At 32.9% G+C, this 27,330-nt stretch overlaps 1 protein-coding gene and 1 non-coding gene across 3 annotated transcripts in view; one reads left to right on the top strand and one right to left on the bottom strand.

The window, feature by feature from the left end:
• LOC128993903 (carboxyl-terminal PDZ ligand of neuronal nitric oxide synthase protein-like) overlaps positions 1–27,330 on the top strand; it is a 304,439-nt gene that overhangs the window by 102,162 nt on the left and 174,947 nt on the right. The gene's annotated exons all lie outside the window — the stretch shown is intronic.
• On the bottom strand, positions 14,063–14,135 carry Trnaa-agc (transfer RNA alanine (anticodon AGC)). Its single transcript has one exon. It is a non-coding gene; the product is annotated as a tRNA-Ala (tRNA).

Raw genomic sequence — 27,330 nt, 5'->3', positions numbered from 1 at the left:
CCTATAATTTATCACTGTAATGTATTCAGCACCCAATACACTTTATATTCTACGTTTGATATTCTAAGAATACAAAAATTTTAACTTCAGCAGGTAGAAATACATTTATTTCTACACTTGTAAATAACTATAAATACATTCTTAGAATTTCGGAACGATTTTTACTGCCATAATTTTTTGATATTCAAACAGTTTTCTTTGCAGCAACCTTCCTTGTTTACTGTTATACTTAGTTTCAATTCCAAAATTTAGATTTTTGGGGTTTTTGTACTTATTTATAAATCAATCAAAGTATATTTTGCTACATGTAAACATAGTTACACAGTCGTTATCATGTTTGTTAAAATTGAAAGTTTTATTAATAAGAAATGACATAGTAAAAACCTACATTTAAGTAACCGAACCAATATAGGTTATAACCTGATGGCATTATGTAAACACTTGAAATCGGCAATATTTTATTCAATGAACTAGGCCAACTCTAAATGAGAACGGGTAAAAATCATAATGGCACTAAATAGGTCGTTGGATAATCTGCAGTTTCAACAAAAGTATGTTATACACAGTACTGCAGTTCTTATATAAACTAATTAAAACAAAAAAAAAACGATTCGCGTTCATTTTCTTGGCCAAGTTTTAGCTTTCGTTAGTTTTGCGTGATTTACAAAAAATCCACACATTTACAGCAAAGTCCACAGTTTATTGTGTTACCGAACGTTTCGACGGATACATCGAGAAACGCAATCCTCTTATCAAATTTCCCCCTTTATCGATTTCCCGCATTCTCAGTAACTCTTCATGCTTCAATAGTGTTACGTGGAAGTTCCGGACATGAAAGTGCAGAAAATAAATGGCAAATAGTCGCAGAAATTCTCCCTGTTACGGGGACAGTTTATAAGCTAATGAAGCCTGGGTGTTATCTTGAGGACTCTTTTACTTATCAACATTACCTATTGATAGAAGTTGAAATCTCAAAATATATTTTCAAGATTCGGCCCTTTTTTAAGTAAACAGTTCATGTATGTTTTAAGCTTCGGCCAATAAAAAAAGTAGAAACCCCTTTTTTATATACAAGTTTCACACAGTTCAAAAAAGTAGAAATACCAAATTCTATGATCAAGCTTTAGCTAGCTTTAAGATAAAAATGTTCGTAGTTGAGTGGATTCGCCGACAGAGTATGTAGATGTCGGTTACTTATTTCTGTGGAGTGCGAAAACCACTAAGTAGTGACAAAAACTTAACTAATTTTCAGGTATAAAAGCTGTTATGTCCAATAAAATGTCAATAGTATCAAACACTAAAGAAAATATAATTTTGACAGCAGCGCAAATGAACAATCGTGTGAGTGGCTCATTCAGCTATTTTCTTTTTTTTATCACTGAAACAGCGGTCACGTATGATAAAATTATGTTATTGATCAACTATCCTATCTATTACTTTTGGATTTAATACCTAAGTATACAGCTTAAAGTAGCTAAGCATTTCGTTACGCCTTAACATTGCTTACGGCTATTTTAATATTGTCTGGTAAGATGGTACCTATGCGTCAATGACAAAGATGCTGCGCTATAGCTTCACTTATTCGGAGGAGCAAGCTGGTCTAGTGGTTAGAGCGCGGAACTTCGGTCCCTGAGGTACCGGGTTAAAATCCCGCCTAATCACCAAAGGAGTTTATCTAAGTGATAATGCCGCAACCCCTAGGTCTAGAAGTGATGTGAAAACAATCCCGGGCTTGTGCCTAGCGTCCTAGGACCAAAAAGCTTAACTTATTTACTTATAATTAAAAAGCAAAATGAATCAGTCAGTAACCTTACGTTTTCTAATTTACTATCGATTTCGAGACAATCTGTAAAATCCCTTCGGCTATTCCAAATGTATTTTTATGCCTACAGTATTTAATTTGAGTATTTAAAACCTGTAGTTACCCAATGATGGGAAAAACTTTTTTATTCGTTGAATTATAAAATCAAACCCATAATCCCTTGCGGCCGCAGAGTCACGTTTTGGGGTGGTGATGTCAGATTGTGCCTTCGCAGAATACAAACTATATTTTAATATTCAAGGGGATGAAGGGTCTATTGCAGGGGCGAGCTGTGTGAAATTTTAACAAAGCAATCTTTTATTTTGGTGTGTTTTTAAATAATTTCAAATTTTGATGTTTCTTTTTTGGTATTACTTTTGATTAAGATAAACGTTTCTTTGAATTTGAATGGTTAAACGTTTAATGTTTTTCACCAAAACCCCCTCCAATATTTTCCTGTTATACTATATTAGTGTGGAAACTATAAGGTTAGGTAATTTCCTCTCAGCAAAACTGAAGTTTTCTTTTAAACTACAAAAGTCTAGAAATATTAGTATATTTTCTGCACAAGTTTGTTTTTATTTTTTTCATTGTGTATTCGCATAGTAGAAATGCAATATATCATTTAAATTGTCTCTTCCATAGATTTTTACTTCCACTATTTCCTTAACAATGGAATATCAAATGTTTAAAGAATATAAGGTGTTGGAAAAAAGTCTCCAATTGTGCATTTTGTCTGGCTTACCTCTAACCGTAGGATGTGTTGCATCCTTTGTCGACTGCGCTAAAAATTAATTCATTGGGTCAAAATTCAGTCGAGCCAGTTCGTACTTTCTTGTTTTGATTTTTGTCCAATTCACTAGCTATGTTTTACCTTTTAATCCCAGATGGGTTAGGTTATGCTAAAAAAGTGATTTCATTTACACATAAAAAAAGTATTCAATAAATAATTGTATGTTTTGGTTTAGCGTTATAAAAAGACAATCAGGCGTGCATTTTATGGGATGAAATGAGTATAAAATAGTATAGCTGCAGCCTAAAATGATAATAATAATCAATGATGGTAGCCTATAGTGCTGAGATCCCTATCCTTGATATATGCTGATGAGGATGGTGTGGATGGGTCTCGCCCGTTCCATCTATTCTCGGTGATTGATTTAACTTTGCTAATGCATTATTTACATCGAGTTGGCCCTCTGATCTTGGCCTGAAAATGATAAACAATCGCTAGATGTGATTATCAACATATTTTTATTTTTTAAAAGTCTTTTAGAAATGTTTAACTAGATTCATATGCTTGTATCACTAGTATCTTTTACCACTGATTTTGGATACTACAAGAAGATTTATCCCGATTTAAATGCTTTGGGTTTTCACGTACATTTTATAACGAGTTATGTTTGCCTGAAAAAATGGTGACTAAATATTATTACCATTACTTTTAATATTTTAACTAAATAATTTTATTGTACGTGATTTACTCATTTTAATAAAAGTGTTTGCACATAAATATTAGATACATTAAACTAGGTAATATCAATTATTATATTGAATACCATTGTCAAAGCGCATTCTATGCATACACTACAAACTATTTCCGAAATTTCTTTTAGGCAATGTGGTTTAAAATACCCCCGCCACAGCAAACCTGCCGACTAAGCGAATTTCCATTTGTCTGAATTGATTTTCAGTTAAATATATTTTAATAACATAAGGTTTAACAAGTTTAACAACACTAGGTTTGCTGCTACAAGGAAACTAATAAAGTGTGTTTTTGAGTATAAAATATTGATAGCTTAGTACAAAATCAATAAATTTGCCAAGTTTGATCAAAATATATCCATAAACAAGCAAACTACAACATTTGACAATATTCTCCATAAGAATAACATGGGAATTTTAAATTTACAATTTTCTTTTTAATTTTCTCCGTTACTTATAATCGAATAAAAATACTTTTATATACTAAATTATTTGTTTTTTAAGCTCTTTAAAACGGTCTAAAGAGAAATCAGGAAATTTTGTGTTTTGAGGGTCAAAAGTGAGAAAAACCAATTTTTACCCCATAAAACCCCCCGTAAAGCCCCGTTCCCATGGTCCGATCGTGCTGGTTCGCGAACTCATTCAAGTTTATCCTGCCTTACACCTTCAAACCAAATTTCATCAAAATCGGACAAAAATTACTCAAGTTATCGCGTTCACGGACGTATATATATATAAGTATATATATATATATATATATATATATACATATATAAAAATTTGAACGAATGGTGTTTTTGGCCTCTGGGGACATCAAAATGAGAAAGTAAATCGGTCCCGGGTCTAGGTCTTACCATGCCACCTACGGTAATAGCTACTTCCCTATAGGGAAATTCGCTAAAAAAAAGCATATGGAATCGTGTTATGTCTCTTGTTAATTTTGTTAGTATTGCTTACGCGGTTAAATAATAATCCCTTTGCCTTATTGAAGCATTCCACTTTTAGTCAAATTATTTACAGCGTTGCCATCACTCCTTTCGCTTTATTCACGATAAAATTCCAACTCTGTTTTTTGCTTGGCTGCAACTACATACACTCATTAAACAGCGAAAAATAAGTTAATATGGGCAATACGGCCGAATAGTAATATTTTATTGTAATTTAAAGTTATACAATGAATTTTTAAGATACCGTATGTTAGAGTTGTAAAGCCATCTTACTAGTTTTTTTGGGGTTGTTTATGGGTGAAAATGTATTTACGCACACTCAGCTATATTCTTACAGTACAGTTACTAGTGGTATTGTAATATATATTTCTCATACTATGTAATATATTTCAATAACAAAATGTGCATACTGTTACGTTTAAAAAACTGTATTATTTTACTTTACGTATAGTTTGGTCATCGTTTTGTTACCTGAGTATGTTTTGGATAATAAATATTTATTCCACAAATTTTATGAATTTTCTAGACGTAATGAAATATTTAAGAAAAGTATCACTATCTTAAACTGAATAAATCATCCATCAAAATATCTCGTTGTATTTTACAGTTGTACAGTTGGCATCCCTGCCCCACATTTCTGAATCACGTGACAGGTTAACTGAATAACGTCGCCATTGTGACTTCAGTTTCGCCGTTTTTTCACTTCACGCTGACCATTGTTGCGAAGTGTTTTTTGGCGATGGCAATTTTTGGGGACCGTTACTGGAAATTTGAGCCAAGCACGTTGTTAAGACTTGTCTTTAAATACCTGTTATCTCCTAAGGAAATATGTGATGAAAGTTACAATGTGTAATTTTACTGTGTGAAAAACTTTTTGGTCAAATGTCATGAGTGTATTCAGGTCTATGAAATATATTTCATCACTGAAGATTTCTATTCTGCCCGAAATCCTGTTTAACTGGAAAAATTACTCTGGGTAAAAATTACACTTTTTGTCGGTATTATTATTTAACATATACGGTTAACTACGAATTGGGAAATAAATTATGTTTGGAAAATTATTGACATTGATTTCGTTTAAGTTAAACTGCTGTGTCCACAGATTGCTTCTTGAAATGGTGCCAGGCATTGTAGGACTAGTAGTTGCAGAAGTTTCCGTTAGAATGTGCCACTGTTGACTTTGTATTTTTTACTTTTAGCCAATACAAACGTTGCAATGAGCATGCGAAGAAAACCAACTAAAAATGCGAACGACATTTAACATAATTATTAGTATATTATAAGCAAAATCAAGGTTGATTTAAACTAGGCTACTTTATTATTTCCTATTTATTGTCCATGATTGTTCAGCATAGAGACAACGTTGTCGTAATATTTAATTATAAGATTTGTTCGTTGCGGTCTTGTTAAAAGGGTATTTTTAAACCATTAGGCATTAGTTTTTTGTCATTTATTTACTTATTTATTTTTACGGCAAAAGCCATTTTTACAATCGTTTTACATTGTGCGATGTCATGCAGTGAAATGTTGGCAAGTGTATTATAAAGGCATTGGTTTAAATCCCGCAATCACCACCAAAACTTCCACCAAAAAAGCAGGAATGAACAAGTAATCTAAAGTCAGGTGCCAATAACTGGTATTGTTTTGCTAATCGTCGTTTCCACAAACAATAGAAAGGTGACAACAATGACTTGCTTGGTCGAGCGCAAAATCACTTTCGTTCAAACAAAAAGCAGTTTTTATCTATAGTCAACTTGTAGTCAGTAGAGCGCGGCAAATTTAATTTGTAGGCGACTCCTTGACTTCTTTGTGTAAGGGAAGCGCTGGTTTTACAAACTCAATTTCACCATCGTCATTCAAAATGTTGTTTTGTAAGTCTTTAATGTTAATAATGTCTGTAAAACAATGTATACTCATTTTTTGACATATGTTCAATGTTTTGGGGTTAAATACCACATTCGCAGCAAACTTGCGTATTTTCATTTGTCGGATTGGATTTCCATGAAATATTCCCTTAAACATTACAGATTTATTCCCTATTTAACATTATGCTTAACCACTTAGGTTTGCTGCTACAGAGAGGGTAAAGTGGGTTCTTTAGTGAAACGTTAATGGCTTAGAATAAAATAGGTAAATATGCCACGTTTTATCAAAATATATACCTAATCAAGCTTACTGCTATAGTTTACTTATTCTCCATAAAAAAGCTTCATTTTAAATTTACAACATTTGAGATGTTCTCTGCAACCAATAACCGTGCAAAAACTCTTCAAAAAACTAAATATTATTTGTTTTAAAAATGGAGGGAAATGGGGGAATTTTTCGTTTTTCTGGGTAAAAAAAATTAAAAAAAAACCAATTTGTAAGCCATAAAACCCCATTCACATAGTATGATCCCAGTCACCAATGGGAAATTTGTTATGTGAATCAGACGAAAAACGAGTATTTTGAGGACAATAATTGGTCTCTCAGGCTCATAGAAGCCAAAAACACAATTCGTTCAAATATAAATAAGATTCCAAAACGGAATGCTCTGACTTGGAGAACGCGGTCTTAAAACATAACATTACCCAATTTTTTTCAAACAATTTTGTACATCTTGAAAACTAAGTTTTTTGTACAGTATATTAAATCGTTGTTTTTGCACTAATCGTGGTTAAGGAGAAAGTTCTATAAAACTATAATGATAAAATTCTTATGATATTCTGAGGGGGAAATAAGTTTTTGATGTAGTTTGCTTATTTATTTTTGAACATATTTTGATCTTATTTGAAAGATGTATTATTTCATACTTATTACGATTTCGTAAGAAACATTTCATTACCTTCCCCCGTGGCAGCAAACTTAAGTACCTACTTGTTAAACTAATGTTATTTAATTTTTGAATATTTTTTTGGAGATATTTTAGTAACAAATGGAAATTCGCTTAGCCTGCAGGTTTTCAGTGGGTGTAATTATAAATTGTAATTTATCTTATACCTAATTTAAATTGTTTCTATAATTTGTTTTACCATTTTACACTACTTGTAATAAACCCACTTACATTGTAACAGAATTCATTTAACTTACCTCCGTGTAATGCTAGATTCGAATAATTCCTCTCCGAGGCGAAGCAGATTCACTTCAAAGCAAGAAGTGATGCGAAAGGATTAAAGCGGCGAAATTAGTATTTTAATTGAATACAGACGCTGTTTGAAAGAAGGTTCTTGAAATTAACTATGCAAATTTCCTCTATGGATTACTTGAGGTTTGTAGAAGAGGATCTTCCGAACGGAAATTATCCGCTCTAATCTAAAACTCTTAGAAAAGAAAGTTGATCAAGAAATGTACTTAAGGATTTTCAACCTAAGTCACTAATTTTTGTATTTAACGTAATGGCGTGTTTTAGAACATAGACCTATTTAATAACGAATCATTTGTAGCGGGCTAGTCTAGTTAGTAGGGGAGCTTCTGTCCACGTGGCCTCGGGTTTAAACCCAACCGATCACCAAAATCCTATGTGATAATGCAGTGACTTTCCTAGCCTGATGTGTAAAAAGGTTCCAGGCTGTAGCCTGGCTCCATAAAGGTTGTAAAAAAACGAGAAATATGTTGAAATCCTTTTTAAAGAGATATAATTAGAATGCTCTATGGATTCTACAGTTTCTTTTCTCAGTATATAGTCTTGATAGGTCTTAAGTTCTTTATTCAAAAATTGAAAAATAATACATTGTATTGGAAAAGCCATAACAATTGTGAAAAGTGAACTTTTTAAAAAATCTAAGATTGAAAACACCTTCGTCTAGTCTTAAAACATAACTACACGTTAGTAACCTACACACTATGTAGAAAACAGCAAAGCGTATGTATGTAAAAAAGAAACGAGAGTTACATAAGTCAAAAGAACATTTATTTCACCCCATTACATTAATACCGATAATTAGCTAAGAACTAAGCGATTTCCCTTAGAAATCAGTGGAAGAATTAGGTTCTTGGTAACTCACCCACGAATATTATAACAGAAACGGTATGTATCATACGCATGGACAAACTACGCCACTGGCCCGAAAGTAAACATATATTATTTTGAATTGTCAAAAAATATTTTAACCATATGTTAATGTTATTAGTATAAGATTTGGGCCGGTGATGTCATTTGTTTATGTTTATGATACTTACCGTTTATGTTCTAATATCCATAAACACACCCAGGTACTTAGGACGCATGCGTGATTCATATAACGTATCCATTTTACAAACGATTTGTATATTAATAATCCAAAGTTTCTTTTTAATTAAACGAGTTACGGGTTTATACCTTTTCTATTTTTCTGGTTTACGCATTTTATTTTGTATATCGTTATAAAATAATGTAGGCCTATACTATAACCAGATAAACCCATCAATGGAGTTTGCTCCAAACTAGTTTTCGAAACATCGAACTTCTAATTGAAGTTGATTTTTTCCTAAATCGGGAATTTTATACCTTCAACAATAACATGAAATAATTGTATTCGTTATTACAACTCATCAGCAACCTAATTACAGCAAAACTCCAAAACAAGGATTACTAAAGACTTGTAAAACCAGACTGAAACAAATCTCTTTAAAATTAGAGTTGGAAGAATTGTATTGCAATCAACGTCGAGCGGTCCTTTCAAATCACGGTTGGATTTGAGTGAAATCCTCATTTACTCTGAAAAACGTTCGATATAAAAATTTACATTTTTCTTGACTTCCTTAAAACCATTTTCTAAGCGACTGATTTGACAAAAATAAACCCCCAAAAAGTTATTTTTATATTTTTTTTTACGATACGCCATATAGTTTCTCATTGCTACAAGTTTATGCATTATTTTTTCAAGCTATAAGAATTAATGAGGTTTCTGGCATAAAACGTATGTTTATTTCCTCGTAGCATTCTTCTACACCATAGCTAAAACGTATTTAAAAACCTACGGAATCGCTAGTATAGTGTAACTAATTCAGATGAAAACTAAAAAGTGTACAGTGGCATTAACTAGTACTGTTTCCAATCATTCAAAAGTTTTTGTAGATGTAAAATTAGTAAACATTTAGTATGACATATACGTAGAAACACCTCAGCAAATAATATGTTTTCTACTGACTGAATATGTTTTTTGACTTATGACTTATGACTTACTTATGACTTCACATTTCCAAAAAAGTATTGTTCAAATCAAATATACAAATATTGAAATTGTATCAATACGGGAGTGACCCTGTACGCTGGATTAAATACATACGTTGTGGGTCGCTCCCATATTGCTTAGAGTATAGATAAACAGAGATTCATGATAGACGTAAACATTCTGGCTATGATTTTTAATCGGAAAATTTACTGATTCATACAATATTGTAACAAATTTAACGTTCCTTGAACTTACCATGCGCAGGAAACAGTTCTATGTGTCACATTTTGTCGCAGTAATAATGTTAGTGTCTAACAAATTAAATAATTAAATGTATCTGCAATCTGACACATACTTTCTCCCATTAGATTATCCACAACCCTTATCATAAGCATGGATGGAAGTAACTCAGAATATGTTATCGGGAAAACAACTTTTGAACAGTAATAATATAGTTGGAAGTTGTACAATTTTGTTTTCAGTTAAAAAGCCCATTACATACCAAATTTTAATCAAAATCGTTTGGAGCCGTTTTTGTAAAATCTGATTTTATGTAGTTTTATGGGATTTTAAGAGGAAATCACTATTAAACAATTCAAAAACATCGAAACACTCCTGAAGATTTCAAAGATTAGTACAGATCACACTGCAAATTCCAACAAAACTGGACCACAGGTGTCTGTAGCTCTGTACATCACCACACACTCACTTCGAAAAACCACTTTTTTGGGTTCAAAGAAACATAAAATGACCATTTCCCCGAAAAATCTAACTTGAAAATGTTGACGGAAACAAAACTTTCCCCTATACCATGTATACGACGAGAAAGAAAATAGAAGAAATCAACACAAGGAGTCAAAAAATATTAAATGTACGAATATCGCTACTTATTAAGCCAATTAAACATCAGTCCATAATTTAACCTGAAACGAAGCAGGTGAGGACAGCCGATGGCAGAAACCGTTTAATGCACGATTTACACCAAGAGCTACAAATTAGTGGTCGGGTGACGAATGTCGCGTCATATCCACGAATTAATGAGATCTCCACGAATTAGACGGCTGGAATCTGACGGTTTGGAGCCAGACCGAGACTGAAAAGTGTTCAAAGTGTGTAATTTTATCGTCGGTTTGTGTCAATGTATGTTTTTTTTCGGTAAGTAGACGAAGCTTATGCAATTTGTATGCATTTTGTGAGCAATTAATTAGATTTATATTCATAATACGAGTCGTTAAAACTGGAATCTTTGAAGTGTAAATAGAGTTGGTAATTTATACAAAACACTATTGATCTTCATAGTTTTTTCTCCACTCGAGTTTTATAAGTAGGTACAGTACTAGAGTTCATCCATTGGTCGAAAACTTGACCAAAGACATGTATACTTCTCTATTTTTACCCCACGCTGTAAATAAATCATGTTATTGGAATGTTTCCAATTGTTTTGATTTTCTGTGTATATTTTGTTGTTATTTCGTCACCAGCATGACAACCCTTAAGACCCACGTAATTTCCTTTAGTATTTTTACCTACGACCGTTATTTAAAGTAGCCGTTTCAGTACAGTTCTTAGAATTGAAAAGTATCTCATAACAGCATTGTTTACTTTCATAACAGCATAGTTTTACTAATAACAACACGGATAACGGACCAATGAGGTTCAAGGATTGAGAGAGGAGAAGCAAAATTGTAATGATTCGAAATTCAACTAATCAGCTGTTCAGGTCAATTTAATTGTTGATTGGTACAATTAGTGAATTAGTATTTGATTCCTTGCTTCACTGTCAGTGGCAATGTGAGGTTATAAACAAAAACATAACCTCTCTTAGAAGTTATGAGTAGTGATTTTTGTAATTAAAACACCGTCGTAGGTAAAGAAGTGAACGCAACTCGCGTAAATAGTGTTATCGACACTCGTAGAAGTTTTTAAGGCATTTTTTACTCGTGTCGTTAACACTACCTTTACGCAATCGTTGCAATTTTTTGTGCTTATTTTTAGCATATTTTATTTTCTAAAAAGACTCTGCACATCTACTATTTCCTATCGTTCTAACGGTATGCGTATATTTTCCCTGCGATGTACACGAGCTGAGTAAAAGAGTTTTCAAGAAATGCTTGCTTTTAATATATAGGATCATTTTAAAAGTAAGAATGACCAAAACCAGGAAAAACTTGGTTGGCATGATGAGGATTTTTTTCAGTACCGTATGAAGAGCTACATGCATCACAGCTTAAAGAAAATGTGACTAAAGTGTTAGAAAGTGTTCACTCTTTAATCTGTGATGCTATCCAAGTGGAATTCTTAATACTTTAATACTTTACTTTGAAATGGCGACCATACGAATAATAATCACTGGTACATGGATTCATTGTCATCGACTATAAACCCAAAAAATTTACTCCTTAAGTTTGTGTGCTCGGATTAGTTATGTGACTTAAATACAGATTCAGATAGTAAATCGTGTAGTGAACGATTCCTCTAACCAGTCGAATGCGCTAACATTGATTCTAGAAATGAATGTGGCTTTGTGAGAGGGGTACTTCCGTATCTGTTGTCAAAAACAACCGAATGAAAATATCAATCATTATATCGATAATGCAATATATAGATTGTTTCATTCGATATATCGAATAGTCGATATTTTCATTCGGTTGTTTTTGATAACAGATACGGAATGAGAGGACCAATGATAGTAAATTTTCAAACTTGTATGCGAATAACTAAGTTTTTAATAATTGACACAAACCATTTATAGTCATAGATATACGATATTCAATTGCAAATATATTTTGTATGTAACCTGTTTCCAGAACGGGTCAACCTGGAAACTGGTCAATTTATACAGTTCAGGTTAGTCCCACGTAGACGGTCAGGAGGCAGGTTCCATCATACAGACTATAGACATATTTATTACCATTAGTCAAACTGTTAACTACGAGTACAGTTTTTCCATCACATTTATGTTTAAAAATATACCTAGATTACATTACAGGTCTCCAAGTGTAAAACAAAGGGTTCAAATTCCACTACACTACTATAATTCCGTTGATAAACGTAATTAATCACCTTACATATTAGAACAGCCAAATTTGACTTGGGTATAAATCGTATGTGGGATAGGAGGTATAATTCAAAATTAATGTCATGAGTGCAAATATATCACTTGCCAAGTTACATGCTGGCGTCTAGCCATATTCTGTAATTAGGAATCTAAGCGTACTGCTAACTTGCATTTAACACTTATAATTACTTTATTTTAATATTTTATGTTTTAAATTTATTATTCATTGAATGATTAAAAGTTGTCTTGTTCAATTGCAGTACATGGAATAAAAATGTGGTTAAGAATTGCGCTTAAAACTATAATCGGATTGTTGCGGAGATAAGTGAAGGAAAACTTCACTCTTAGACATAAACTATTTATTTTATCGATAATAATAGCAATTTTGATATCTTCATAAATGAGGACATCATGAGGCTATTAAAAGGTCGAATTTTTTCCATGTATAAGATTTTAGGAGAGCAAAGTGTGGTTCTTTAATCAAAATTGTATAAACACATCCGTTTTAAAATGTCATCTAGGATCCGAACCTTGTTCACTTCTGGCAGTTCGTTTCCACATTTGAGTATGTATACATTTCGGGTTTGATTTATCTATCGCCAGGTCTACAGAAACATTAAACATTCTCTTAGCATATTTATTTCTTTTGGATGAAAACGATTAAACATAAATTTGAGCAAGGTTGGTATACCGTACCTCCAATCTTTACAGTTTGCCAAATAGCTTTAAGAAATTAAGTACAATGGTTTGTAAAACCTTCCAAAACGTTAACATAGACAAATATTTTGACAGTTTTCCTAATATGTATTTCAATTGCTTTAATACATATGCGCCCTAATTCAATACTCACACACTAGAGCTCATGAATCATAATGTCCATTGTTATATTCTAGGTCTAGTTGACCGTTGTGACCTTCATTTACAATACAAGACAAGACGTCTTACCCACTGGGAAAGATTACCAACGTAGGAAAGATTAAACATTATCCGTGATGATTATCCACATAGCCAGTAAGGAAAATGTTGAAGTACGGGCAACGGTGGGGGTTTTTCGACGTTTTTAATTTAAATACTATTCAGCTGAATGTATAGTATGTCTTGATAAAGTGATTTAGTGGGAAACCTCTGATTTTTCTGATGTAAAGTAAAATGAGCAATTATTAAAATTAGTCTTGTGAAAATTCGCCCTTGTGGGTTAGTTAACATCAGCCTAATTAAAAGTTATTAATAAGTAGTTAAATAAAATACCATAAAGATTTTACTGTGAGGTAACAAATTACAGTTTTCGTGGAGACTTTTTTTTTAGTAAGTAACTATTAAAATTAATAAAAAAAAGTTTGTTCCTTGTTCAATTAATTAAGTTACGGTCCTTTGCAAAATCTGTAAAAAATTACCTTTAAATTGAAAATTACACTTTTCAATGGTTGTTTTCGTGTCCCAATCGTAACGGAATGGAGTAACCTATTTAACCTAACTTAATATAGGCTACTTGAGACTTGTTTTAATCAAGTTTATGGAGTTGACGAATCAATAAGCGCCGCTTACTAATAAATTAAAATATTTGTAGGCCTACATGACATCTTCTGGTAAAGAAATACTACCAAATGTTCTGCTATTTATATTTGACGGTGCAAAAAGTATCTGGAGGCGCCGGGTATCGATCCCGGTACCTCTCACATGCTAAGCGAGCGCTCTACCATCTGAGCTACGCCCCCCAGTTGTCTAGCGAGGAATGTCAGTTTGTATATAGACACACTTCTACGCTTTGCAGTCTAATGCCAGCTAAGAATGCTACGGGTTATTGCAGTTTAGTACTGTGCTGCACTGTACCATTGACTTTATAAAGTCAATTACTGTACTATGATCATAACCAACTACTGTTTGATTATAACAATCACATTGCATTGTTAGATTCTATATTCACCATCAGCTGATTGATTGTTGTATTGGAGATTTATTTATTTAATAATAACATTTCATCTGTGACTTTACCTATACCTATCAATTCAAAATTGTATTTGTATTGCTAACCAGATATTATTCTTGTTTCTATTCAATTAATATTTTAGACCTACTTAAGTGTGTGCTAATATTGTACGATATTGAATCGGAAGTTTTCTACGAAAAAATGTTTTCTTAGTAAAGTTAAACACTTTTAATACTTGTCGTTGTAAAAATGTGTAAGATTTTAAATATCATACTTGTTTATATTAATTCTGCTTTAACTATTGCGTGGGGTAAAAGCTTTTGCCAACAATTTAAGGGGAAAATATAACAAGTTATAAAATTAATAAACAATTGATAAACATCTCTAAAATAAAAAAACTGCATTTTCTAACGCTATCTTTTAAATGTATCGAGAGCTGCTAACAGGAAAACTTTTTACATCGTAGCAAGAAAGATAAAAATACTTGAAACCTAATGCCATTGGATTCTAACTTCATTGCTAAGAGAAATAGAAACTTTCCTTTCGAACCAAGTTCATTCAATTATGTAAACAATGTTCTTGAAGGGAAAACTTCTCTTTTTGTGTGTCTAATGCATTTGTTTTATTCAGTTGAGAAACAATGTAAAATATCAGGGTTTGGACTATAAGTTCCTTTACACAAAGTTAATCCTCTTCTATTTTTAAAGTTAATTATTTTCTTGCTATCCATGTTTGCCACTAGTTTGAATTAAATTACTGTACCAGCAATTTGAATCCTAGCATGTTCATTTTCTGATGCTACCACTATTGTGTAACTAATTATAACGTGATATTGGATCAACAGTGCTTGAAAATGTCTTCTTGATAAAACAAGGGGCGATTTATTAAATGTGGAATGGCATACTGTATTGGCAAGTAGGGCGTGAAACGTTCAAGCATTTTACACCCCTAATAGCAAGGGAGTCCCGTTCTTTGCCTGGGCTTAACAGTGTAAAAATGTTTACACTGTATTCAACGGCGAATTACTTTCATTCTACCCTATAGCTTTTGTATAATCCTTTCTTAGGTTAGGAAAATTTGCATTAAGTAGCGTGAAGTTATAAATTTGTGTTAGGAGATTTATTTTTATCTACACTGAGCTTGAAAATTTAATCTTTCTAACACTTTTGCTATCAATAAGCTTACTGAAAGATAATTTACTTTACATATTATAAATTTACACAAGATTAAAGTAGGAACGAGAACAAACTCGCAGTTGAAATGTTGTAGAGCTATTTTATGTAAAAGACTAAATTAAGTCGTTACAAACCTGTCTTGAGCAGAACAAACCTGTCTTTTGAAGTTTAAATTCGCTTCGCGTCTCAGAAGTTTATTCTTTGACGTTTCATTTCACAAGTACCAAAAGTACATGTATCATTTGAGCAGTTTTGCTCCATTTAAGTAATCTGAAGTCCATCTTTCGAATTGTTTGTACCACTTGTTTGTGCAAATAAATTTCTTGGGCTTCACATTGTTTTTAAAATATCACTGCACAGTGTTCAAACAAAATATATGCGTGTGTACAGTACTTAAATATGAATTTCATGGATGCTATTGTTTGTTTCGCGAAAACATTTTTGTAACCTTATTTAGAATATGTCTGTGATGTTTAGTCAAAATGTATACGCCATGTTTTGTACCAAACCCCCTAAGAACCACCATAAACTGATTCATTCACACTTTTCCCGAGCTTGGAAATTGCAATTTCCCGGGTTTCTCGCCAGTGTACGGGCGCTCGGTTTACGCGGGAAAGCCTCGCTCTCCCGCCATTGTGTGGCGGTCACGGATTTGGCGCGAAACTCGAGTGTCATCCGTCTATCAGCTGATTTTCCGTTACAATGACGAAGTGTTACGAGTTTATCGCTACGCTGCAATAACTTATATAATCTGTGTTATATGGCGATTGTAATATTTTCTCACATGCATTCAGGTACTACTGTTTAGTGATATTATTTAAACACAATTAAATATAATTTGTTTTCTCTAAAACGGTTTAAAACTAAGAAAGTTTAACTTTTAGTCTACCTTTTAAAATTATCCTTAGAAAAGTGTTGTATACTATTACAATTAATAAGAGACCATACTAGCCCGGGGCAAAAGTTAAATTTTCACACTGTTGTTTGTAAAATTGTCTTTACTATGCTGTTCTTCCCAATGTCAAATTCACTAAAAAACCCAGTGAAGCTATGCAATCATAAAATCGTCATGATGAGCATAAAATATGGTTGAACATCAAGTAGTAATTGAATTACACACAATTAACTAATGGAGTTGTGCGTTATCACTCATCTGAAATCTCAAGGTACGAGGACAATCATTCATTCAGCTGGACTGTTACCCCGTGGGGGGAGTGTGATGATGGTGAGGGGGGGGGAGTTAGAGGTGTTACGGTGTTACTGAACATAATGTTACGTAATCTTATTACCATAACTGGCCTAGCTAAGGTAGGCCAACATGTCTGTCTGCCGTCTGCTGGTCACAGCTGGTGAACGTATCTCGTATCGGACGTGTTGACTGAACGAGTCTTTCGTTAAGTGAATCAAAACAAGAAGAGGCAATACTCACATACTCATTATGGATTTAAACTCGCAGCTGGTGATCTTATCTCGTATCTGAACAGTTCACTGAACTAGTCTTTCTCAAAGTTAATCAACACAAGAAGAGGTAATACTCACATACTCATTACGGTATGGATTTAAATTCACAGCTGGTGATCGTATATCGTATCTGAACTGTTGACTGAACGAGTCTTTCATTAAGTGAATCAAAACAAGAAGTAATACTCACTTACTCATTATGGATTTAAATTCACAGCTGGTGATCGTATCTCGTATCTGAACTGTTCACTGAACGAGTATTTCGTTAAGTGAATCAAAACAAGAGGAGGTAATACTCAAATACTCATTATGGATTTAAATTCACAGCTGGTGAACGTATCTCGTATCTGAACTGTTCACTGAACGTGTCTTTTGCTAAGCGAATCAAAACAAAGAGGTCACAGATGGTGATCGTATCTCGTATCTGAACTGTTCACTGAACGAGTATTTCGTTAAGTGATTTAAAACAAGATGAGTTAATACTCAAATACTCATTATGGATTTAAATTCACAGCTGGTGATCGTATCTCGTATCTGAACTGTTCACTGAACGAGTCTTCCCTTAGGCGAATCCAAACAATAAGAGGCAATACTCACACTTATTATGGGTTTAAATTCAGAGCTGGTGATCGTATCTCGTGTCTAAACTGTTGACTGAACGAGTCTTTCGTTAAATAAATCAAACAAAATGAGGTAATACTAACATACTCATTTATCACAGCTGGTGATCGTATCTCGTATCTGAACTGTTCACTGAACTAGTCTTTCGTTAAGTGAACCATAACAAGAAGAGTTAAATTATGGATTTAAATTAGATTAGATTTCTTCTAGACACACCAGGAAGCGCATTTTAAATCAAATATGAATGTTAAATGAATGTGACCCTAGATTTATCACTGAATAAGATTAGCTGGTTATTTAGCTATTATTTGATCAATGATTGAACTGTACTGTACAAGCCTGTAAAATTTCATCTAAGCTATTATATATAGATCAAGAGTAGCTATCCAGTTTCAAATCATCAAAAATCTAATGAAACTTTTTTCAGAATCTTACCGACCTGATTGTTTAGTTATGTAAATTAAAATAAGTACAGAGAAAATGGGATATCTTCTTGCATACATGTTATATCATGGCTATATCGTAGAATACACTTGTAAAAATAATACAATTAAAATCATTTACTAATTAATCATACCCAAAGTAGTTAGATTAGTCTATAGTGTAACTAGTTAGTTTTTAAATTGTCCAAACATGCATAAATTTCATCAAAACATTTACTAGGGCATTTATTTATTAGGTACTTAAGTGTTGCGTTGTCTTGAAATGATGATAAATCGACTTATGTTATGGATGACTTAAGCTCAGCGGTCAGGATTTTGACGAGGGTCACTTTAACGTCCCACGAAGGGATTATGAACAAAGCAGGAAGGATTAAATTCTTCGGGATAAAAATAATAGTAAGCTCACTTTGTTTAGCTTGATTATGTACTTCCATACGAAACATCTTGTATGTATTGGATTTATTTTATACACAACTAACAATGATTTATCCTTCCTCGTTCAGAATGAACGAATTATAAACCCTCGTTCAGACTTCTTTACGAAAGCTACATTTTTCAATTTATATGTATTTTTCTGTTTTGCTTTTATTCGAATTGACTTTTTCTACTTGTTCTAAAGCTACAGACCCCCAAAGACTACTAAGCGATCAGGATTTTAATTGCTTTATTAGCCAGAAAATATTTGTTTTAACAATGCATTTCAATCCATAGTATCTTCTCTGATTTTTTTTTTATTTGTTTGACATTTTTATTTAATGTTGATTTTCCTATTAAGACGCATGAAATAACGGTGTTGGTTTTCACTAAAATGGCTCGAACGATTTTAATTCAAATTTACTACACATTTTATGACCCTTTTAACCTAAACCAATCGGTACAATCCGCAATGATGTAAAAATACGGTTCAAAAGTTGCAATTTATTTGCTTTTATACCCATAATATTTTTGGGAGTAGTTAGTCCCACTGCTTACCACTTGTAAGGGCTTTTGACAAGCTAGTTGGGAAAATATGTGTCAGTTTGCTGGAACCGTTTATTTTAACCGAAGTTGTAGAGTGAGGGGGAAAGCTTCAAGATAATAGGTTACTTCATCGCCGAACAAGCAGTAAGGAACAATTTGACCTCAGATGTCGATAAAATACCTTCCTTACACCGGGACATTTGGCGAGCTCAGTGATTTCCTACCATCTAACGTCTTTGAAATAACCGTAAAAAAAAATTTAGAAGGGCTTGAAATTTTTACAGATTTTGGAATCCGACCTAAATTATTGTCACGAAAAAGTACAGAAAATACGCAAGGAAATAATTCCGTCAATCCTAGATAAATGATTTTTTATCGAATTATTTAAAGGATAATGGCTAATTCTGCTTCACGGTGACCATTAAGTCAAAAATACATTAAAACAGAGATCACCATAGCAGAAAAATACATTAAAACAGAGATCAACATAGCAGTAGAACCACAAATTAAACCATATTGTTTATACTATGCCACTACTTTACAATGAGCTAAAAAGTAAAAACAATCGAATTTGTACAGGTTGTAACTGTTATATAAAATATAGTTAAAAGGACAATATTATAGTAGTCGCTCAAAATGAAGTGCAATGATAAGAAATTGTGATAACAAAGTAGCATGAGAGGAAAATAATTGATATCGAGACGTTATTATCAGTGCAATTGCCAGTTCATCAGTTTATGACTGATATAACTGATATCAGTTTACTATCGGTTATATCAGTGTGAAATTGAAAACAATTTAACCACTATTTGCTACAATTAACATATCTCTCTTATATAGATTATATTTTTTCAACTACTGTAGTTAAGGCTTGCACAAATATCACATGCATCATGGGGTAGAGGGAACGAATAAATTCTCCTACCGTTATATATTTAATTAATTATTTGGTCATTTTGTAGGAAATGACTAAAGATATTTGCATTAATTTAATCCTATAGATTGTAAATAAATACTTGTTAAAAAAATTTAATCCTTAGATATTTCCTTTTTTCAAAAATTTTGTCCTTGTTTACCCCACAACTATTTCAGGAAATTATTTTTACTGAATTTGTTCACCGCATTTTCAACACACTGAGCAAGTCTGCTGCACCTTGGTGATAGTGTATCACATACAGGGTGAATTTTAAATGAGTTCCCCCCCTACTTTTTTCTACATTTCTTAAGATATAATCTCCGGACCAAGTCAGATCATTGTTGAGTAGTAAGTACTTCATTTTGACTGGGTATACATTTTTGGCCGCCATCTTGGATCCGCCATATTGGATACAAAGTTTTTTTTTTCAAATGTAAAGGTAGGGTTGTGACCCATTATTTAAAACTAGAATTTTACGCTGATTACAATGCCGCAATTAGTTTTTAAAAATCTTGATCCATTCTAAAGTTATGAGGAATCTTTATAACTTTATTTTTAGCCTATTTTAACATTGTGCATTAACAAACTAAGACCATAATCTCAAAATAGTGCTAGATAAAGATAAGTATACACCACCATTCATTGTTGTCATATTTTCACTTGGTTATGACGGATGTAGTTTTTTCAGCCGCCATCTTGGATCCGCCATTTTGAAATGTGATCAATTGATTTAAATATTAAGGTGGTGTTGTGACCCATCATTTTGAACTACTTTTTTATACTGGACTCAATGCCGCAATCCGTTTTTGGTTATCAAGCTTACTTGATGAAATATTAAAATACTCTTATTTAAAATTTCAATATTTCAAAATCCAAAGATGCAAATGAAAAACGGATTGCGGCATTGAGTTCAGCATAAAAAAGTAGTTCAAAATGATGGGTCACAACACCACCTTCATATTTAAATTAATTGATCACATTTCAAAATGGCGGATCCAAGATGGCGGCTGAAAAAACTACATCCGTCATAACCAAGTGAAAATATGACAACAATGAACGGTGGTGTATACTTATCTTTATCTAGCACTATTTTGAGATTATGGTCTTAGTTTGTTAATGCACAATGTTAAAATGGGCTAAAAATAAAGCTATAAAGATTCCTCATAACTTTAGAACGGATCAAGATTTTTAAAAACTAATTGCGGCATTGTAATCAGCGTAAAATTCTAGTTTGAAATAATGGGTCACAACCCTACCTTTACATTTGAAAAAAAAACTTTGTATCCAATATGGCGGATCCAAGATGGCGGCCAAAAATGTATACCCAGTCAAAATGAAGTACTTACTACTCAACAATGATCTGACGTGGTCCGGAGATGATATCTTAAGAAATGTAGAAAAAAGTAGGGGGGAAACTCATTTAAAATTCACCCTGTATGTTTAGATATATTACAAGCTACTATTTGCGGTTGCACTAGCGTAATCTGTTGCGGTCTAGGTCGTGGGTTAATATGCAACAGCTGACCGCATACGGGCAGACTGACCATTGGCTATCATCAAAAGCAATCGTGGTTTGTTTGATTGACACATATATAATGTATGTGAACATTAAACTTCCTCATTTGAAATGTACGTCAACGGTTGCCATGCCTTATAGATATGTTTGATAATAACAATTACTATTATACGTAATAACACTTCAAACATACATATAGGTGGCAGTGGTGATCGATTTCGATTGGACACCCCAACCATCATCTGACCCAATTATTACTAACCGTAAAATTCATAACACGTAATACGTTGATTAAGATGTTATTGTGTGGTTGATTTTTTAATCCAAATTGTATAGATTTTTGACTAACATTTATGTGAGATACAGGGTGGCCCAAAAAAATATACTCATCCAAACTGCTGTTTATAATTGAATGATTCTCAACAATGTTCAGGAATGGTTGAAACATGCAAAGACGAATGGAATGTAATAATGGTGGAAAACATGTAGAGCACTTAGTCTTAGGATAGAATAAGTTTGTACACCTAATAAATACTAATTATTTGCCGTGAAATGGTGAGTATTTTTGGCCCACCCTGTATTACGTCACAACTTCGTATACCTTATAGATCGTTTAGTTGTACGTTGAATCTGTGTAAATTGTAGACAATTTTAATGATGATGTGGTGATGGAGATGAGCGGAAATTTCCGATAAGTCGAGAATCAGAACGAGCTTGAGAAGTCATTAAGATTCCACCGCTTTTTGAATGAATGTGCGATTCAGCACTAGTTTAATTTACAGTTTACAGTGTAACTCGACTAATTGATGAATTAAATTAGATCATGTTAACTAGAAAATGGGTGGCTAATTTTGTGAATTATTATTAGTATTGCAGGATTGTAACATAATCTTAAAAAAAAAAATAATTATCTGTATGCATCATTGTGGATATTAAATCATCAATTTTGGTCAAACGATTTTGTAAAGTTTTAAAGTTTCAATTGCGTTTGTCCGTATGCTTACCTAAGTCCGACCGGAATAAGAATTGGAATCGAGTAAAACGAACTCACTACAAACTAAGAAGCCAAGTCTTTGTGACTGTCACAAGAATATTAAATAGAAGAAATTTCTTCTTAATTTATTTCAAAAGTGGAAAGTGGCTCTTCGTCGTTTAATTAGCTCTTTTGTCCTCCAAGAACAAAGAATCTCCGTAAATCTTTTGCTTCTATAATTCTTCAAGTGGAGTTGGAGTGAAGAAGGAGATTAAATAATACTATTCGTTATTTAGTGGGGATATAAAAATAAACTCAGTGAAAATTGATATTTTAAAAAGTTGCTGTTTGCTGATTAGTGTTTTTTTTTACCTCTGATTCCAGTATTATCGCAATAAAATAAAAAGTAATCTCAATCAAATATTTACAATGCTCAGACTCATTTAAAAATACAAACAATTCAAATAATTTCAATTTGTATAGCTATATTTGACAGACAAATAGATGAAGATGTTAAGAAATACAATTTTGCGAGAATGGAAAGACTAGAGAAATTATTAACTTGGAAAATATGTGTCTATGTGTGTTTGCTGATATTAATGAGCTTAGTTTGGGAACACAGTTTGCACTGTATAATAGATTAAACATTCATCCACACACTACATCCGCTTAAGAAATAAGTACATTGTATTCAGGTGTGAATGTTTGCTAATATCAAGAGGGTTAGGTTTAATTTAATCATGTCTTTTGACAGACGCTATCGCCCAAAATGTATATACAAACAAACAATCGCTGACAGTGATATCCGATTCGATATACAGTATATGGAAATAATATTTCATCCGATAATAAATCGTAGGATTTCTGCGAAACTGTACCAAGGTTTTACACTACTAATTTTTTCATTGGCTATTGAAACATATAACCTAGCCTATACCATGCGAGTTGATATTTATCAGTTCTGTAATCGGTCAAATCTCCCCTATTGCAAGGTCAGTGACGCTGGATCAATACACGACCTAAGGTCAGTAATAATCTGGTCGAAACTCTGACACCACTTTTGGCTTAGTAACTGTTTGCCCAAAAATGTTCAATAAGGTTTGATCGGAGGAGAGTCCTTAAAACAGTTATTCCTCTCGTACACATATTTATTGTTTTTTACAGATGTGAACCTACAGGTTATGTGAGCCAACAACAATGTCCAAATCGTGTCCGTATCACATACCTTTCTTATATACATTGAAATGTCCCTTTTAGAGACGTGTGGATAGTATAAATTTTTGAAATATTGTTTTCGTGCCATTTCTTTGTCTGTGCTTTTAGTTGATTCTTTTATTGATTGTGAACCCTTAGGTCAATGGACCAAAGTAAAAGTTAAATTCTATTATGCACATGTTGTTCAGAAATACTGCATTTACCTGAAGGTAAAATGCCATCAATTTTTGTACTCAAATGTATCAATTTTTAATTGTTTTCAACTAAAGTGTATTTCTCCTGTTTCAGGTAAAGGCAGTGTTTAAATCTGTTTGAAACACGTAAGTCAAATATAGTTTGTAGTGCAGTGGTCTTCTCGTAGAGAATATGCAAGTGTATATACTTGAAATGTTTAAAGTAAACTATTCATATTGAGAAATTATTATAATGGGTTCAAGGTTTGTGGTTTCTTAAAATTTCACTAAAATAAGACATTCAATTTAGTACATGATCGAGTACTTTTTCATAGTTCAGAGCCAGCCACAGAATTAAAATTTTAATTCTGTGGTCGCTGTTCAGAGCTCTGCCACGTCGTCCCCGGAAATAGCAGGTTATTGATGACAAGTATACTTACATAATCCAAAATACATTTTTTAATTTTTTACATCCCACCTTCAACCTTTACATTTTAGGGTATGATACATCTATTTTTGTTGGTTCTAGCCAAAAACTCGTTACTTTAGGCTAGTCTTACAAGATATTGGCATTATCACATAGATCAATTGGTGATTGGTGGGATTTGAACCCGTGACCTTGGGCTTCGAATACCCGTGCTCTACCTCTTGACCAGCTTGATCACCAACATATTAAGAAGCTGTTATATCTTTAGATCCAAGAAACGAGGGTTTGTCGTAATATTTCACTATTTAAATGTTACATTTAATTACAACAGTGCTCATGAACGTGTACAGGGTTCATGTCCTGCTACTAGTCTCTTCCAGCAGGCATGTGACGTAGGAAGGTCCTTCATCCTTAATCCTGCCTCTGATGTAACTTATTACCCCTCCCCCCTCCTCTCCTGGAATGTCCATTATCTTCACTTTTCATCCCATCTCCAGGACAAAAGATCGCCATCTTCGTTTATTACTCGGAATTCCTTCTTCTCCAGTTAATATTGACAATAACGGTATCAGCTGTTTAGAGTTGTTATTTCATACAGGGAGCTACCGTAGGTCTCATGTTAAGACCTGGACTGGGACCGATTCACTTTTTCGTTTTTAGGTCCTCAGAGGCTAAAAACACAATGCGTTCTAATTTATATACATATTTATACATGTGTCCGTTAGTATGATAACTCGAGTAAAAATTGTGTGATTTTAATAAAATTTTGTACACACGTGTAACCCATGTTATCGAAGGATTTCTTAGCATGATCGGAATACGGAAACGGAGTTTTATATGGTAAACATTAAAACTTCCCATTTTTGACCCTCAAAATATATAACGTGGGAGTTTTTTCCAAACCATTTTGTATAGCTTAAAACGATTTAGTATACTGACGCGTTGTTATACGCAAAATAATTATGGAGAAACGTAATAAACTATAAATTTTAGCGTCTATGTCATTCTACAGGATAAATAAACTGTTATAGGCCTAGTTTGCTTGTTTATGGATATATTTAGATTAAATAGGGCAAATTTTTATTTCATACTACTCTTTTTACATTACAAATTGAATATAATTTTATTTTAAAGGCGATAAACATGTAATATTTTTGAAAATATTTTAGTGTAGGCCTAAATAAAATTAGGCAAATGGAAATTCACTTTGTTTCCTGTTTTTAGGGGTTAATTTATGTTAAAAAAACTTTGTGCAGGTATAAAAAATCCAGCCATTAAGTTAATTAGAGTCAGCGACCGGAAGCAAAGCTTTTGTAAAACAATATGTTTAGCTATTGGCTTTGAATGACTTTAGTAGACGTCTGTCGTGTTGTAAAATCAAAAGTTTGTTTTGATGAGTGTTTCATTCACGGTTATATTTCAGTGAGCCGATTGATTTTGGAATGTCTCTAGTGCCGGGTCAATTTTACAGTTTGAATTTGACTTTTTGTTGTAATACTATTGGAGATAAGAGATTGTTCATAAAATATGCTCTTACATAAATACTCCCACCGCAAAAAACCTGAAGTTAAGCTGATTTCCATTTGTCTGATTGGATATAAACCATTGATTATATATACTAGTTTAAACTAAAACTAGCTGTTTGGCCGGCTCTTCGCTCGGGCAATTTTTTCTTAAATAAATTAGAAATGCAGCTGTAAAACTTTGATTAATCTGTTGACTGACGCACTTGATACAATCATTGAGACACCTTCCATAGATCAAATATCCAATTGCATAAAGAAGGCATGAACCTTTTCCATATGAAGAGACGTCCAAACGCCACCAAAAAGGTGTAGGTACTTTGTTCATAAAGTAAAAATCCAAGATACATATTTCTAATAGAAAGAAAATAGAAAATTTCACAAATTTGAAATTACACACACAAATAAGCTGTGTAGTGTCAAATAGAAGTAGTAAAAACCATGTTAGTCAAGCACACAACCCTTTGGAAGTTTATGGTTTTCCAAAACAGCTAATAGTATAGTATGATACAAATAAATTTGCCAATTTTCGTCAAAATACATTTCCTTAAACAAGCAAACTACAACACTCGTGTTATCCTCTTAAGAATAATAACATAGCCATTCTAAATATACAGTTTAACACATAATGTTATGGTAAAGTTCTAAATATAAGTAGGAAAGTAAAAGTATACACTTCTAATAACACTTCCGATAAATACTCATTATGAATCGCAAAGCGTTCTTGATAACACGCTGCAAAATATCTGTCAAAAACTATCAAAATATCAATTTACCTCAGCACTTCCTGTTTGTCTTCACCAGATCAATGGAAGTTGACAAAGTGTAGTGTCAGCCGCACACAATCGTGGAGTAATCGCCCAACAAACACAAACACAAATACAATCGGGAACTAGAAAGACAACAAACAACAAACACGTCCGTGTGACAAGCCTTAGTGGCAACATACCTCGGTATACACTTTGAGAACTAATTCTGTTTGTACTATTTTAAGTATTTATATGTTAGTAATGTAACAGACAAGGTAATAAGTATTTATTCCTTTATCCGTGGTTATAATAGAATGCGAGTTTTTAAATTAGTTTTTACTTTCTCCCACTATACCATAGTATATTGAGAAAGTATTTTTCGTCAACATTTTCGAGCTTGAGTTTTGAGTGGTCCCCTTGAACCCAAAAAAGTAGTTTTTGAAGTGATGAATGTACGTATGTGTGTGTGTGTGTGCGTGTCTGTCTGTCTGTATGTGTGGTGTACATAGGTACAGACTACACCTGTTGTTTGAATTTGATGAAATTTAGTATGTAATCCCAATCCTTTACCAACATTTATTTTGATTCTTTGGGCACCCAGAAGTGTATATTCTTATTCTCCCTTATGGGAGAAAGTATGTGTCAGATTGCTGATACCGTTTATTTTAATAAATGACCAAATAGTAGACATATTTTGGAATTAGTGGGTAAAGTAGTGCGTGAGGTAAGTACTGCTTATTCGCTTCACTGAGGTGTGTAGATCACTAGATTGGAGGTTGGAATCAGATTGACAGACGATCCATCTTGGATGTGGTTAAATGATGAATCGCA

This window comes from Macrosteles quadrilineatus, unplaced genomic scaffold (genome assembly GCF_028750875.1).
Source record: "Macrosteles quadrilineatus isolate MER2022 unplaced genomic scaffold, UCM_ALF_1.0 Scaffold_5__1_contigs__length_97177068, whole genome shotgun sequence".
Taxonomy (NCBI): Eukaryota; Metazoa; Arthropoda; class Insecta; order Hemiptera; family Cicadellidae; genus Macrosteles; species Macrosteles quadrilineatus.
This window is presented reverse-complemented; position numbering and strand designations above follow the sequence as displayed.